Source organism: Orcinus orca, chromosome 12 (assembly GCF_937001465.1).
Source record: "Orcinus orca chromosome 12, mOrcOrc1.1, whole genome shotgun sequence".
Taxonomy (NCBI): Eukaryota; Metazoa; Chordata; class Mammalia; order Artiodactyla; family Delphinidae; genus Orcinus; species Orcinus orca.
Window position 1 is genome coordinate 26207723 of NC_064570.1, and position 13851 is coordinate 26221573.

Here is a 13851-nt window from a genome sequence, read left to right on the forward strand (position 1 = left end):
TAAGTCCCATATTTCCAGCCAGCTTGTTGCCAGCAGCTTCCAAAATGAAAAATTTGCAAAATTACAAATTTAAACACGTTCAAGTGGAAACGCCTTTAATCCAGGCATAATGATGAACTTTAAACATTTAACTTTCCCCCAAATGAAGTATAAACAGAAGTATAATTAAGGTGTGCTAATATTTCTTCTTAGCCACCCACATGATCTTAACCCCAGTTTCAAAAATCTAGAGTGTATGTTCATTCTGAGCATCACCTTTTAACAAAGGCTTGAACAACCAAAAAGCGTCTCAAAGAGAGTCCAGGAGCCAGGACATAAGGGGAAGTGTGGAGGGAATCCAGGGTTTGGTGAAGTCCAAACAGCTGCCACATGCAAAGGACTTTTCTGTGAGTGAGGACATTGGCCACGTGTTTATTGCTCCAGAGAAAGAAATTAGGACACATATTTGGGAGTTGCTAGAAGGCAGAGTTCAGTTCCAAGGAAGGAAGGGCTTTCTATAATTAAGTGGCAGCTCTTAATTCATAACCATATGAGGAACTGAGTTCCCTGTCACAGGAAAGGTTCAAGCATGGGCTGGTTTCTGCTGACGCTTTTGCAGAGAGGATTCCTCCATGGGGCTGGGGGTTGACATAGGTGGTCTTTAAGTTCTCTTCTGCCTCTAAATGTCTACTATGAAAAAACAATATTTGGGATCTTCTTTATTTCCCCCCATTTTCTCCTTTTTCTTCCAGGCAGTTCACTAGCTAGTCACTCATCCTATTTTTCGTAAATTGCCGTAGACCTGCTCTTTGTGGACAGCTAAGGTGAGCCAAGTAGTGCCTTTCCCTGAATGTGATGTACAAGAGCTTAGAAATTCTTACCTGGGGGACTTCCCTGTCAGTCCAGTGATTAGGACTTCGCACTTTCACTGCCGTGGGGCTGGGTTTGATCCTTGGTTGGGGAACTAGGATACTGCAGGCCGCACTGTGCGGCCAAAAAAATATTTTTTTAATAAAAATAACAAAATAAGGGGCTTCCCTGGTGGCGCAGTGGTTGAGAGTCCGCCTGCCGATGCAGGGGACACGGGTTCGTGCCCTGGTCCGGGAAGATCCCACATGCCATGGAGCGGCTGGGCCCGTGAGCCATGGCTGCTGGGCCTGCGCGTCTGGATCCTGTGCTCTGCAACGGGAGAGGCCACAACAGTGAAAGGCCCACGTACCGCAAAAAAAATAATAATAGATAAATAAATAAGGAGTGAAGTGTTATATTTTTAAAAAAAGAAAAAGAAAAATTCCCACCTGAAGCATTTGGCACTAGACAGACTCTTCTGAGCTCTCTCCCTTACAAAAAAACAGTGTGAGTCTAAAAACCAGTGTCTTTTTAAAAATTATTTCTCCTTGTCATTGCTATCCTGCCTAAGCAAGTCTCTTTTATCATTTTTTTTTCCTTAATGAAGGTTTTGGGTTGTCAGAAAAGGGAACACTTCACACAAATAAGGCTCAGAACCCATCTTGTTTCCATAAATCTCTTTCTGACTCTGAGACCAGGACCAGACAGCTATGTATCAAAGAAGTACAAATAAATGACAGGTTAAGAGTGGTTTACAATTTAAAAACATTGCCTATATCACCCTTCAACCTGAATAAATATTATCTGTTCTCCTTCCAATTATACAGAAAAGCCCAAGGTAGTTAGCACTGAAGTAGAGGTTTCTTTGCTGGAAGCATCAGAGTAAGCTGGTAAATACAACTTAGCCAGTATCTCATTTCTTAGTGTACTCAAGGTCTCAGGTATGCCTAGGTCTAAATATCATATTATCGTTCTTTTCCAACAGCTAGAGAAAGTGAGAATCGAATGAACAGAGATGGGAGGGAAGGGGGTCTCTTCATAGCCCAGCACCTTGAACAGTGCGCAGCACTCAGCTCAAACTTGTGATGAACAAGCAAGTGCATGGGAAAGTGTGAGCAAAGACAGGGGCATTTAAGGGCACACTGTACTTAGTTGGGAAAGGAATGTGAATAACTCTAAAAATATTCTTACATGTAATATATTACCTAACTTCTAGAATGTAAACTCCATGAAGGCAGGGATTTTTTTTAAGGTTTCAAATTATATTTACCTGAATTGATCAATTTGGGTCAAGTCAATGAGAATACTGGAATATATCAACACGAACTCTTTTCAAGTACGGTGAGTTGTGTTCAGTGAGACTACATCTCTGTTTAGATCCAAAGTTAAGATCTCTGATAGTGGATTGATCAAAGCTTTGATTTTAGTAGTTTCATGAGTAAAGATGTTTCATAGGGCCAAGTGGACCAAAATACTGAAGGCAGGGATTTTGACCTTTTTTTTCACTCTATGTTCCTAGCACCTAAATAAGTGTCTATTATATAGTAGTTTCTCAGTAAATATTTGCTGATGGAAAATATGAATAAATGAATCTTGAAAATTATGTGAATTAGTGCCCAGAAATATACCCACACAAATGTAGTTTACTGATCTTTGATCCAGCCACAAAGGCAATTCAGTAATTGAATTGAGAAAGGATAATGTATTCAATAAATGGTGTTGGAACAATTAGACATCCACAGGCAAAAAAAATAACCTAGACAAAGACTTTGCACCTCTCACAAAAATTAACTCAAAATGGAGCACAGACCTAAATTTAAAATGCAAAACTATGAAACTTTCAGAAGAAAACATAGTAGAATAGGTGACCTTGGGTTTAACAATGAGTTTTTAATTACCAAACCAAAAATATATTCCAGAAAGGGGTTCTTGGCCGAGGGAAGGGCAAGTGCTAAGTCTCTGGGATGTACATGTACTTGCAGTTTGAAGGGAAGGTCAGAAGGAAGGCAGGTAGTACATAGTGAGCCAGGAGGAACCTGGAAGAAGATGAGGGCAGGGGGCAGGTAAAAACCAGGAGCTTTTTTTTTTTTTTTAAGTGTAGTTGATTTACAATGCTGTGTTAATTTCTGCTGACAGCAAAGTGATTCGGTAATACGTATATATATAGTCTTTTTCATATTTTCTCCATTTTAGTTTATTACGGGATACTGAATACAGTTCCCTGTACTCCACAGTAGGACCTTGTTGTTTATCCATTCTGTATATGAGTTTGCACCTGCTAATCCCAAACTCCCACCCCATCCCTCCCCCACACCCTGTTCCCCTTGGCAGCTACAAGTCTGTTCTCTACGTCTGTGAGTCTGTTTTCGTTTTGCAGACAAGTTCATTTGTGCCATATTTTAGATTCCACATGTAAGTGATATCATATGAAGACCATATGTGGCAGCTGTGAGACGTTTGGGTTACACTTTAATGACAATGAGAAGCCACCAGAAAGTTTTATGCAGGAGACTGACATGATGTGATGCAGTCGACAAACATCAGTTGACTGAATCTGGACGACTGTGTGCAGGTAGATAGTGGTCACCTTCACTTTAAAAAAGAGAGAAACGAAGACCCAACACAGCCAAAAAAAAAAAAAAAAAAAAAATCCCAAAGTGAGATACAGCAACTAAAATGAAGACTCGAGATCAGAAAAACTAATATGAAGAATCAAGTAGAGGCAAAAGCTTCTGTGTTGGGAGAATCAAGTCCCACTGAAGGGGGAGGCCACTTGAGGCCATGAACAAAGCTACTGTCAAAAAGAAACTGGGTTCAGGAAATTCATCTTGCAAAAATACTTGAGCAAATGCACAGGAATATAACTATGTTCATCACTGCATTGACCATAGCAAAGATTTTTAAATAATTTGAATCTCCAACAACAAAAGATTAATTTTGTTACATCCATACAAGGCAAAATTAGGCAACCATTAGAATCAAGGAACATGTTCATATTATATTAAGCAGGAAAATATTAAAAAGTGATGAAATGAATCACATTTTTACAAATATACATTTTTATAAATATGCATATAAGAGTGCATTGTTTTTCTTTCTGCTTACATGTTTTCTCATTTTCATCATGGTCATGCATCACTTGTGACATTTAGAAAAGTGTGGAAATTCTATTAGGAGCACATTCATGCTATTACCCGCACCACCCTCAAGGACAGAGAGGCCTCTAGCTATCGCATTTTTTTTTTTTTTTTTTTTTTTTTTTTTTTTTGCGTTACGCAGGCCTCTCACTGTTGTGGCCTCTCCCGTTGCGGAGCACAGGCTCCGGACGCGCAGGCTCAGTGGCCATGGCTCACGGGCCCAGCCACTCCATGGCATGTGAGATCTTCCCGGACCGGGGCACGAACCCGTGTTCCCTGCATCGGCAAGCGGACTCTCAACCACTGCGCCACCAGGGAAGCCCTAGCTATCGCATTTTTAAAGACCAAAGACGCACAGAAAAAGTAATTAGGATGGAACAGTGAGAATTAAATGAACTACATCCTTCCAACAATGTTATAAGTACAGGCACAGTGTATAAACTCAGACAGGAACATTCAAAAATGTATTTGAAATTAGGAAGTAAAACCTGATGCGCACGCTGACGGCGAATCGTCCCCTGAGACGTCTATCAGGCTGGAAATTAGCAAACAGCGCAGTCTACCACCCGAAGAATAATGATAGCTCTTCAACGCAGTCCCAGAAAAAGGAGCTCATACAACCTTGGGGACCTTTAATTTTAACTATTTAAAAGAACCAAAGTAAACTTTGTAGTTGTAAGTGGGATGAATTAGCTGAATATTTCAATACTGCTAGATATAAACAGATGCTCTCTTAGGAAGCCATGTTTGGTTTGTTTAGAATCTGAAATGCAAATATATTTGTAGCAGCAAGGGCCCTAACCCTCAATAAGTCTGCCTTTTAAACAGCATTCAAGGCTAGGTGGTAGGTATGATAGAAAAGAATTATTAAAGACCCTACGTATCTGATAAGGCAGTTATCTGACATAAATATCTCTGAGTCATAGCTGTATTTCCAGGGAAAGTACAGAAATCAGCACCTAAGGATTAAATTTGGAGACCCCCAGCAAAATTTCAGACAAGCCCAGAATTCATCTACGAATGCATAAACTCGGCCTGTCTCTGACAGAGAAGGTTCCCGCCTCTGGTTCCTACATATGCCCTCAACTGCGGAGCCGCCCAAGCCGTCTTCACATCCCTGAGCATCTGCTGACTTGAGTTCCACGCTGCTGCCGGGGTCAGGACGCTGAGAAAGCCGGAGTGGGAAGCAGTTGCGAGCAGGTGCAGCCCCTGCCGCCTTTCCTTCCGCGGAGCGTTCCTGCGGCTCAGCTTCCAGGGAGGTGGCTGGCTCAGCGCGGGAGGCAGAGCGCACCGACCGTCTTCCGTGAAGTGCAGCAGGCAAAGCCACTGACCTTTACATCCCAGACTGGCTCCTTCGGGTCCAACGGTCGTTCCAGAGGAGAGTCGGCTTCATCACCCTCCCCTAAGGACGAGGAGCCGTTCGTGACAGGAGAGCCCATTCTCAGCGCGCCCCCTCCACTTGCATTCAGAAACGGCACAGGGTTAGTCCTTGCGCCCCGCGCTGCCTGCCCGTACCCTGCCGCCCCCAGGCGCCTCCTTTGCCTGCCTATCTACAGGCCCCACCTGCTCCCAGGTGAACGTTGAGCTGACCAAGCCCTCCCGCAATCCCACAGCCCCTGGTCGCGGACAGCAAGTCCAGGGAGAGGTGATGAGCCTCTCTCTGCCCCCAGGAGCTAGGCTGTGTGCCCTTTCCTTGGCGGCCCCCTTCCCAGCTAAATGCTTCCAGAATGATTTCCCCACCCAGAGGTGGCTGAAGTGGGAACGGTTCACCTCTACCTGGCAACTAGCCAGCCACACTTACTGAACAACTTTCAGGTTTACAGAAAATCCCAGCTGCTTGCAGGGGACGGGGAAGGAGGGTTTCAAAAGAAATAAAAGCATGGCTCCTCCAACCGAGAGACGTAAAGAATAAGACATAAAGACCAAGAAGGCCCACTGCCCAGTGCCGTTTGAATTCACACACCCATATCCTTGCAGTATAGTGTTTATCCAACTAGAGATTTTGTAGTGACAAAATCTGCTATTTGAGCTCACAAATTTAGCAATCTGATAGAGGAAGCTATATTTCATGGGCAAGGATGAACATCCTCAGGAGTGTTTTTGGAAGTTGGTTTCCCTTACGCAATGTGATTCTTATTTTCTCTTGTTTCTGTTCCTGCTTCAAAGCCAACTGAGATTTTATAACTCATTTTTTCATACGTATCAATCATGACTCATAGCTATCTGATAAAGGATAAAATGCTTCTGTTTCTCAGGCTTAACTTCCAAAATTAAACATTCAAATAAAAGAAAAATTACATTGCTCCAGTAGATGTCGGTGATTAAAATCACGAAAACAGTTCTTTTCAGAGAAGCTCCATAATGCATCTAGACTGTGTTTTCCCTTCATTCAACCCTGACCTAATTCTGAGCTTTTCTTTTAAGTGCATCTTGACTTAATTAATTGTTTACAAGTTGCCACTTGGAGATAAACTTCTTTTCTGAATAGATTCCCATGAGGACTTGGTCAGGAAGGCTGAATGAGGCCTCCTTGCCTTTAGGGAATGACAGGCTCCTACTGCACACGTATCCCTGGACCTGTGAGCACGCAGAGTGCCTATGAGTACACAGGGCTACTCCCGCTGCCCTGAGGTGGCACTGCCAGTGTCCCTCCAGATCCTACAGCATCAGAGAGCGAATTGGTGTCTGCTACTTTTGTAAAAGCCACTGGAAATCTAAGGAGATGGAAAGGCTACTTGCCAGGGTCTTCAGAAGATCTGATCCAATATGACAACACAGACTTTTCAGTTGCCTTAAGAATAATTCTGTTTGCAAGACTATGTCTGGAGCCAATAGCTATCTGCTCAAGCACGAAAGACATTTACAAATTTCCTCCGTTTTATCTTACTCCCTAAAGGGAGATGACTAGAAAAGGTCAGAGTGATTCTAATTGGTTTCTATAAGTCAAATAAATAAATTATTATTAAGCACCCACCAGATTTGGGCACTGGGGACACCAGGATAAATCATGTATGTCCTGCCCTCAAGGAACTTACAAGGACTTCTCTGTATACCGTTCATTTACAATGAGGTGTTTTATTCCCCAATACAGAAAATCACTACTAAATGGATTTCATACTTCCCTGACCTTATGTCATGATTCCCAAGTCTTCATTTAAAATGTCAGCTGTAATAAGGTGATGCCCTTATTGGAGAGATTGGAGCCTCTCACTGTTTCTTCATGCCAGCCAGAAATCTTAGAGCCATCCTTGACTTTTCCTTCTCCCTCACCTCTCCCAACTCATCAGTCATCCTGAAGTGGAAATTCTACCTCCTTGATCTTTCATATCTCACACACTTCTTCATTTCCACTGTCTTAATTAGGGCTTCTTCACGTCTCACCCGGAACACTTTAAATGTATTCTGGCTCATGGCCCTGGGCTCAGTCTCATCCAGCACTTAACCATTCGCCCTACTATATCATAATGGCATTTTTATTTGTCAATCTTTATGCTGGATTATAAGCCCTTGTGGGTAGGCACTGAGTTTCCTGGACACCAAGCACAGTGATGGGCTAATAGGAGGCGCTCGGCTTATGTTCATTAAATGTATGTGAGAATGCAAACTGGGTGCATGTGTGCATTAAATGTCTCCAAACTACTGTGATTTTATAGTTCCTCCTTTCAGTTTCCTCTCCAATGTCAGTAATCACTTTATATGTTTTAGCAGCATTTCTGCTTTCCATTCACTTATTTCCACTATCCTAATAAATTTTGGGTTTTAATCTGCTGTGGGCTGGCAAACCAGAAAATCAAAATTATTTAGAGCGAGTATAAAGTAAGGGTGAGCATGCTCTGACTGGGTCCCTCATCTACAATTAACGCAAATGAGCTTCAGTGCACTGATTCTGTGAGAGATGTCTCAGTACCTCAGGGAACTTTGTTCCATTGCTGGGTTCCAGATTGCAGGAGTTGTCAGTAAGCCTGAATTCTAGGTAACTAAGGTGTGACTATATTAAACTTTTTGGTAATTGGTGATTATTTTATTGAAGCAGAGTGGATTTATAATGCTGTCTTAGTTTTTGGTGTATAGCAAAGTGATTCAGTTTTATATATATATATATATATATATATATATATATATTCTTTTTCATATTCTTTTCCATTATGGTTTATTATAGGATATTGAATATAGTTCCCTGTGCTATACAGTAGGACCTTGTTGTTTATCTATTTTATATACAGTAATTTGTATCTGCTAATTCCAAACTCCTAGTCTATCCCTCCCGCATCTCCTTTCCCCTTTGGTAACCATAATTTTGTTTTCTTTGTCTGTGAGCCTGTTTCTGTTTTGTAAATAAGTTCATTTGTGTCATATTTTAGATTCCACATATAAGTGATAGCATATGGTAGTTGTCAGTAATCAATGATTTTAATTTGTACTTTTAATTCAACAGGACTCTTCCAAGTTTGCTTCTGGAAATGTATAGCAAGACTCCTGATTTTAGTACATTTTAAAAATTATAGGTATGAATCTAACCCAAAAATGTTATTAAAATTTATCTCATTGGAAAATATTTATGTTGCTATTTTTGTTTATATCTTTGCTGTTTAACTTTTTCAAATACAGTTTAATGTTAAGTGAGACAGTATGTCAGAAATCCATGTTGGAATGAATTGAGGATCCTCAACTAAAAATTCACGGACATTGCATTATTCTGTGGAAAATTTCCACCTAATCCTATTCTTAATGGGTTCTTTGTCGATGGAGAACTGAGCAACACAGCCCTGAAATACTTGTTAGCACAGAGCAGTGGTTTCTGCTTTTCCTTTTTAAACTGAGGTTGGTTACATTTAGGAGTGAAGATAGCGCACACCCTTAGAAAAGAAGTTGAGCTTGGAATTGAAGCCAGTTACCCTCCCCATGTGCATTTTATTGTTTCTTTTTAATTATTTATTTACTTATTTATTTTGCCTGCACCAGGTCTTAGTTGTGGCATGTATGCGGGATCTAGTTCCTCGACCAGGGATTGAACCCGGGCCCCCTGCATTGGGAGCACAGAGTCTTACCCACTGGACCATCAAGGAAGTCCCCACGTATGCATTTTAATTGCCTCACTTAAGAGCACAAGCCCAGTCCTCAGCCTTTGGAATCGCCTTCCATCTCAGCTCCTGCAGCTGGAGGCCTGGACATCCAGGAACACATGTGTGGCCAAGCCAGTTAGATTCTTTCTCTTGGAAATATAGAGTCAGGGCTCTGAGATGAAACTAATGGGTTGATGTTGAGCACTTGACCTAAAAGGTCATGTAGAGTTGGGATGGAAGTGGCCTGTTGGGTTATATGCAACCATGAAAAGCTGATTAGAGAGAAAGGAAGCAGAGAGAAGAGACCCTAGGAGAGACGCAGAGTGTGACCTCAATTCAGAGAATGACCAGCTATATAATTGGCAGGGTTCAGCACATAATGGAAATGTGGACCCCCTTATTCAAAAGCAAGGGGGAAAATGCCACTAAAGGTACTAAAATATAAAGATTTTTCCTTTAAAATTATTCATAAAATGTGCAGGGGTATATTAGTCAGCTAAGGCTGCCTTAACAAGGTACCACATACTGGGTGGCTTACAGAACAGAAATTTACTTTCTCACAGTTCTGGAGACTAGAAGTCCAAGATCAAGGTGCTGCTAGGGTTTCTGGTAAGACCTCTCTTCCTGGCTTGCAGATGGCTTCCTTCTTGGTGTATCTCATACAACCCTTACTCTGTGCACACAGAAAGAGAGACATGTCGAGCGTCTCTTCCTCTTCTTATGAGGACACTTGTCCTATGAGATTAGAGCCCAAGCCTTATGACCTTATTTAACTTTAATTACTTCTTTAATGGCCTTGTCTCCAACTACAGTCACATAGAAGTTTATTAGGATTTCAACATATGAATTGGGGACAGGGGACAGAATTCAGTCCATAACAAGGGAATAATAGTGACACATAAGAATCATTTACAAATTGAACTTACAAAATGAACAAAATAATATTCTTTTGTGTCATGATCTTATATAACACAATAAATAATAGTTTATTAGTGTGATGGCTTGATTGATCGTTAGACTTTTCTGGCTCACTACTGCAAACATAATTATTAGGCCATCAAAATTTATACTTTTAGCAACTCATTTTCAATTGATATTGAAAGCAATGTGAGGTGCTCTTGGAAAATTCAAGACTGAATTTTTTTTTTTTTTTTTTTGCGGTACGCGGGCCTCTCACTGTTGCGGCCTCTCCCGTTGCGGGGCACAGGCTCTGGACGCGCAGGCTCAGCAGCCATGGCTCATGGGCCCAGCCACTCCGCAGCATGTGGGATCTTCCCGGACCGGGGCACGAACCCGCGTCCCCCGCATCAGCAGGTGGACTCCCAACCACTGTGCCACCAGGGAAGCCCATATCTATCTTCCGATAACTCCAGTTACTGGAGCTGTTAAGAGTATTTTATAGGCTGTGAAAACTTTGGGGAAATTTTCTGATTATTTATTTTGAAATACAAATATCAGTACATCTAGAGCTGATGATTCTTGCAGAACAATTTTTCTTAAAAAATGTGATCCTTCATACAAATCCCTTTCATGTAAGTCTGGATCTAATTTTAAATGCAAATTTGAACAATGGCATGTTAACATTTCCTCTTATATTTCCTGTAACTTGTGGGGGTTATACAGAAATCTGACTTCATGATTTATATACAATTCAAACATCTGTTTATGTATTCTATCACTGTATCTTCCATTACAAGAGAAAACTAATTTTAAAATGATTTCCTTCGTTAATAATTGGTTCACCTGATGCTTCATATGACAATAGTGTTCTTTTCCATCATATGTGATTATCTTTAAGTTTAATTTCTATTTCTAGGCTTGTGGATATGTATTTGGCAACGTTGCAACAGTTTTCAAAACCAGAGATTTTAAATTATGAAGAATTCTAGCAACTCACTGATAGGCTTTATTCCAATGCCCATGTGTCTTTTTTAATTTAGTAATAATTTGCTGACAAAGTTTTACCAGCTGAGCTCCAGCAGTTCCTGGCCAAAGATTTAAGATTTGTGTCAGTGCCCCAGAGATAGGCTCCACGACCAGATCAGCAGACAGGCACCCACCATGGATCCTAGCATCATCTTCACACGCGGACCCTCCTCTCTCCAGGGCTATGGCTACTGCTGCCACTATTGCTGCTTCTGCTTCCGCTGTCGCCATCATCACCACCAATCCGGACCCAGGTCCCAGCCTTGGCGTGTGCAGCCAGGCTAACTGCTTAGCACGAACATTGGCCACTGCTCACAGTGCCACAGGACTAAGCCAGCATGCATGAGGACGTGTGTGTGTGCGTGTGTGCTGTCACTTCACATATCTCCTCTTTGCACAGGCATGTTCCATTATCTATTCAGACTTAACTTACAAAACACAACCTCCTCATTGGCCAGTTCTGGCACCATCCCTCAGGAATCCAAGCTGTGCTTGTGTCTTGTCCTTGGATGCCCATAAGATGGCCCACTGTATTTTTGCAAAAAATCCCCTATTGGATGCCCAGTCATTGTCCTTTCTCTCTTCTTTACTAAAAGAAAAGTTAGTCTTTTCAGGGGAGCCATATGCCACTTCCCAGAATTCCTTACATCTAAAGGTAATTATGCAACTCAGAGCCAATAAAAAATAATCAGAAGGTTGTTCTAGATTTCTGGTGTTTGTTTTCCTGATACACATATGGCCTTCTTTCTGTTCCTCTTCTTCTTCCTACAGGAATGCACACATGAGGCTGGAGGTAGAAGAGCCGTCTTGCAAGCATGAAGCAAAAAGCAAGAAGGTTGAGCTGGAACACTGTTCACTGATACCATCAGGAAGCAGCTACACCAATCCCAGACTGCCAACTTCTGCACTTCTTATTTTATTAGAAACATAAACTCTTTTGGTTGGGTGCTGAATCCAGTTTTTATTATATGCAGCCAAATGAAATCTTAACTGAGATACCCCTTTGCTTACGTTACCTTGGGTGGGTTTTTGTTTCTTGCAACTTGCTGTCTTTGCACCATCCATACCCTATGGATCCTTTTCCTGCACAAGGGCCTTCCCTCAAGGTGCTTTCACTCCTACCAACCAGTACCTGCAGCTCTTTGTTAGAGGACCACTCTCAGGCTGCCCAGCCTGTTGGTCTTAAGAGCTGTAACTACCCGGGAATTTACATCCCCTGGGAGCTATTTGTAACCCTTGCCTTACTCTGGATGGTTTTACTTACTGCAGGATTGAGTAAGAGTTATGCCCTGTGAGATATTGATCTGACACTCTTGCACAATCCCACTCCCCTACCAGTTTCTCCTAGGGACATTTCCTAATAAACTACTTTCCCATGAATCCTTATCTCAGGGTCCACTTATGGGAAACTCAACCTAAGATGCAATCCAAAGATCCCTGAATAGAATACATATTCCCAAGTGCTAGGGACTGAGTGTTTGTGTCCTCTCAAAACTCTTTTGTCGAAACACTTTGTCCCCAGTTTGATGGTATTTGGTGGTGGTAAATAGGAAATTAGGCCTTAAGGGTGGAGTCCCCATGATTATAAGTGCCCTTATAAAAAGAGGAAGAGACATGAGATCTCTCTCCCTCTTTTTTTTTGTGCACATGCCAAGGAAAGGCCATGTGAGGACATAACCACATGGACCCTCACTAAGAGCATCCTGGCACCCTGATCTTGGACTTCTAGCCTCCAGAAACATGAGAAATAAACATTGATTGTTTAAGTCATCTAGTCTAGTGTAATCTGCTATAGCAAACTGACTAAGATACTAAGGGACTTAAAAGTAATTTAAAAGCCAATCAGTTTTGATGTTAGTTGTACATTCAAGTCTTTAACAGAAATAAAGGTATCCTTCTTTGCATCGAGCATAAGCTCCATCCCTCTTCATATATCCCATCTGACAGCAGCCCAGGAATTGTTGTCACCCTCAACCTCCTCATTACCTCCCAACACTGTGCTTTCTTAATCCTAAAGTCCTAATTATCTCGCTGCTCTTTTTTGACCACTGAAGGCGGGCATTTCAGACTTTTGTTTTGTGCGCAAAAGAAAATTGAATGGCTTTATTCACAGCCTGATTCTCTTTTATCCTGATGCTATGAGTCGTCTCCTTGATGTCAGCAAGGCCGGGAATTATTTTTAAAGGCCTAAATCAATACTTTCATTGAGAAAACTGGACCATGCGGGCTTGCAAGCTGCAGATGAAAAGCTGAAACCCTTTCCAATAGCTCAGTTCTGAGGGCTGAGATCAAGGCAGATGGCTCAGTGTCCCTCGATATGATTTGATTACCTGTCACTGCCAGATGCCCAGTCTGAGGTACGTGAAGAGAAGCACAGACAGCTGAAATTACACTGTTTAGGAAGCAGAGGTACTCGTTCAATTCAGTGACTGAGAAGCAAAATGCTCCTTCAGGTTTTAAGGAAACACAATTTTTCGAAAATTGGAAATGTCTTCCTGTCTTAAGAGGTCTGTCTTAACACATTGCCATCTGGCTCCTGGTTTTCACTGAATCTTTGTTATTCCAGAGTTCTACCAAGCTGGGTTTAGAAACTGTCCCAATAAAGGGGACCATTAATTCCATAGACTTATAGAACTGTGGGGCTTAAGGGAAACTTCCAGATCAGATAGTGCTGAGTTCGTCCCCTTCGTATTTTTTTTTTATTATTTTTTTATTTTTGGCTGCGTTGGGTCTTTGTTTCTGTGCGAGAGCTTTCTCTAGTTGCAGTGAGCGGGGGCCACTCTTCATCGCGGTGCACCGGCCTCTCATTATCGCGGCCTCTCTTGTTGCGGAGCACAGGCTCCAGACGCGCAGGCTCAGTAATTGTGGCTCACGGGCCCAGATGCTCCGCAGCATGT

At 41.9% G+C, this 13851-nt stretch overlaps 1 protein-coding gene across 3 annotated transcripts in view; it reads left to right on the forward strand.

Annotated features, from left to right (window-relative positions):
• Window positions 1-12799, forward strand: part of IL20RA (interleukin 20 receptor subunit alpha) — a 55447-nt gene extending 42648 nt beyond the window's left edge. For 2 of the 3 annotated variants that reach the window (XR_007470658.1, XR_007470660.1), the window contains exon 9: window positions 8401-11682. The gene's annotated coding sequence lies outside the window, so the exon portion shown is untranslated. Of the gene's footprint in view, window positions 1-8400; window positions 11683-11725 lie in introns of those variants that run through there. The other variant, XR_007470659.1, reaches the window with a different exon arrangement.
• The last annotated feature ends 1052 nt before the right edge of the window (window positions 12800-13851 follow it).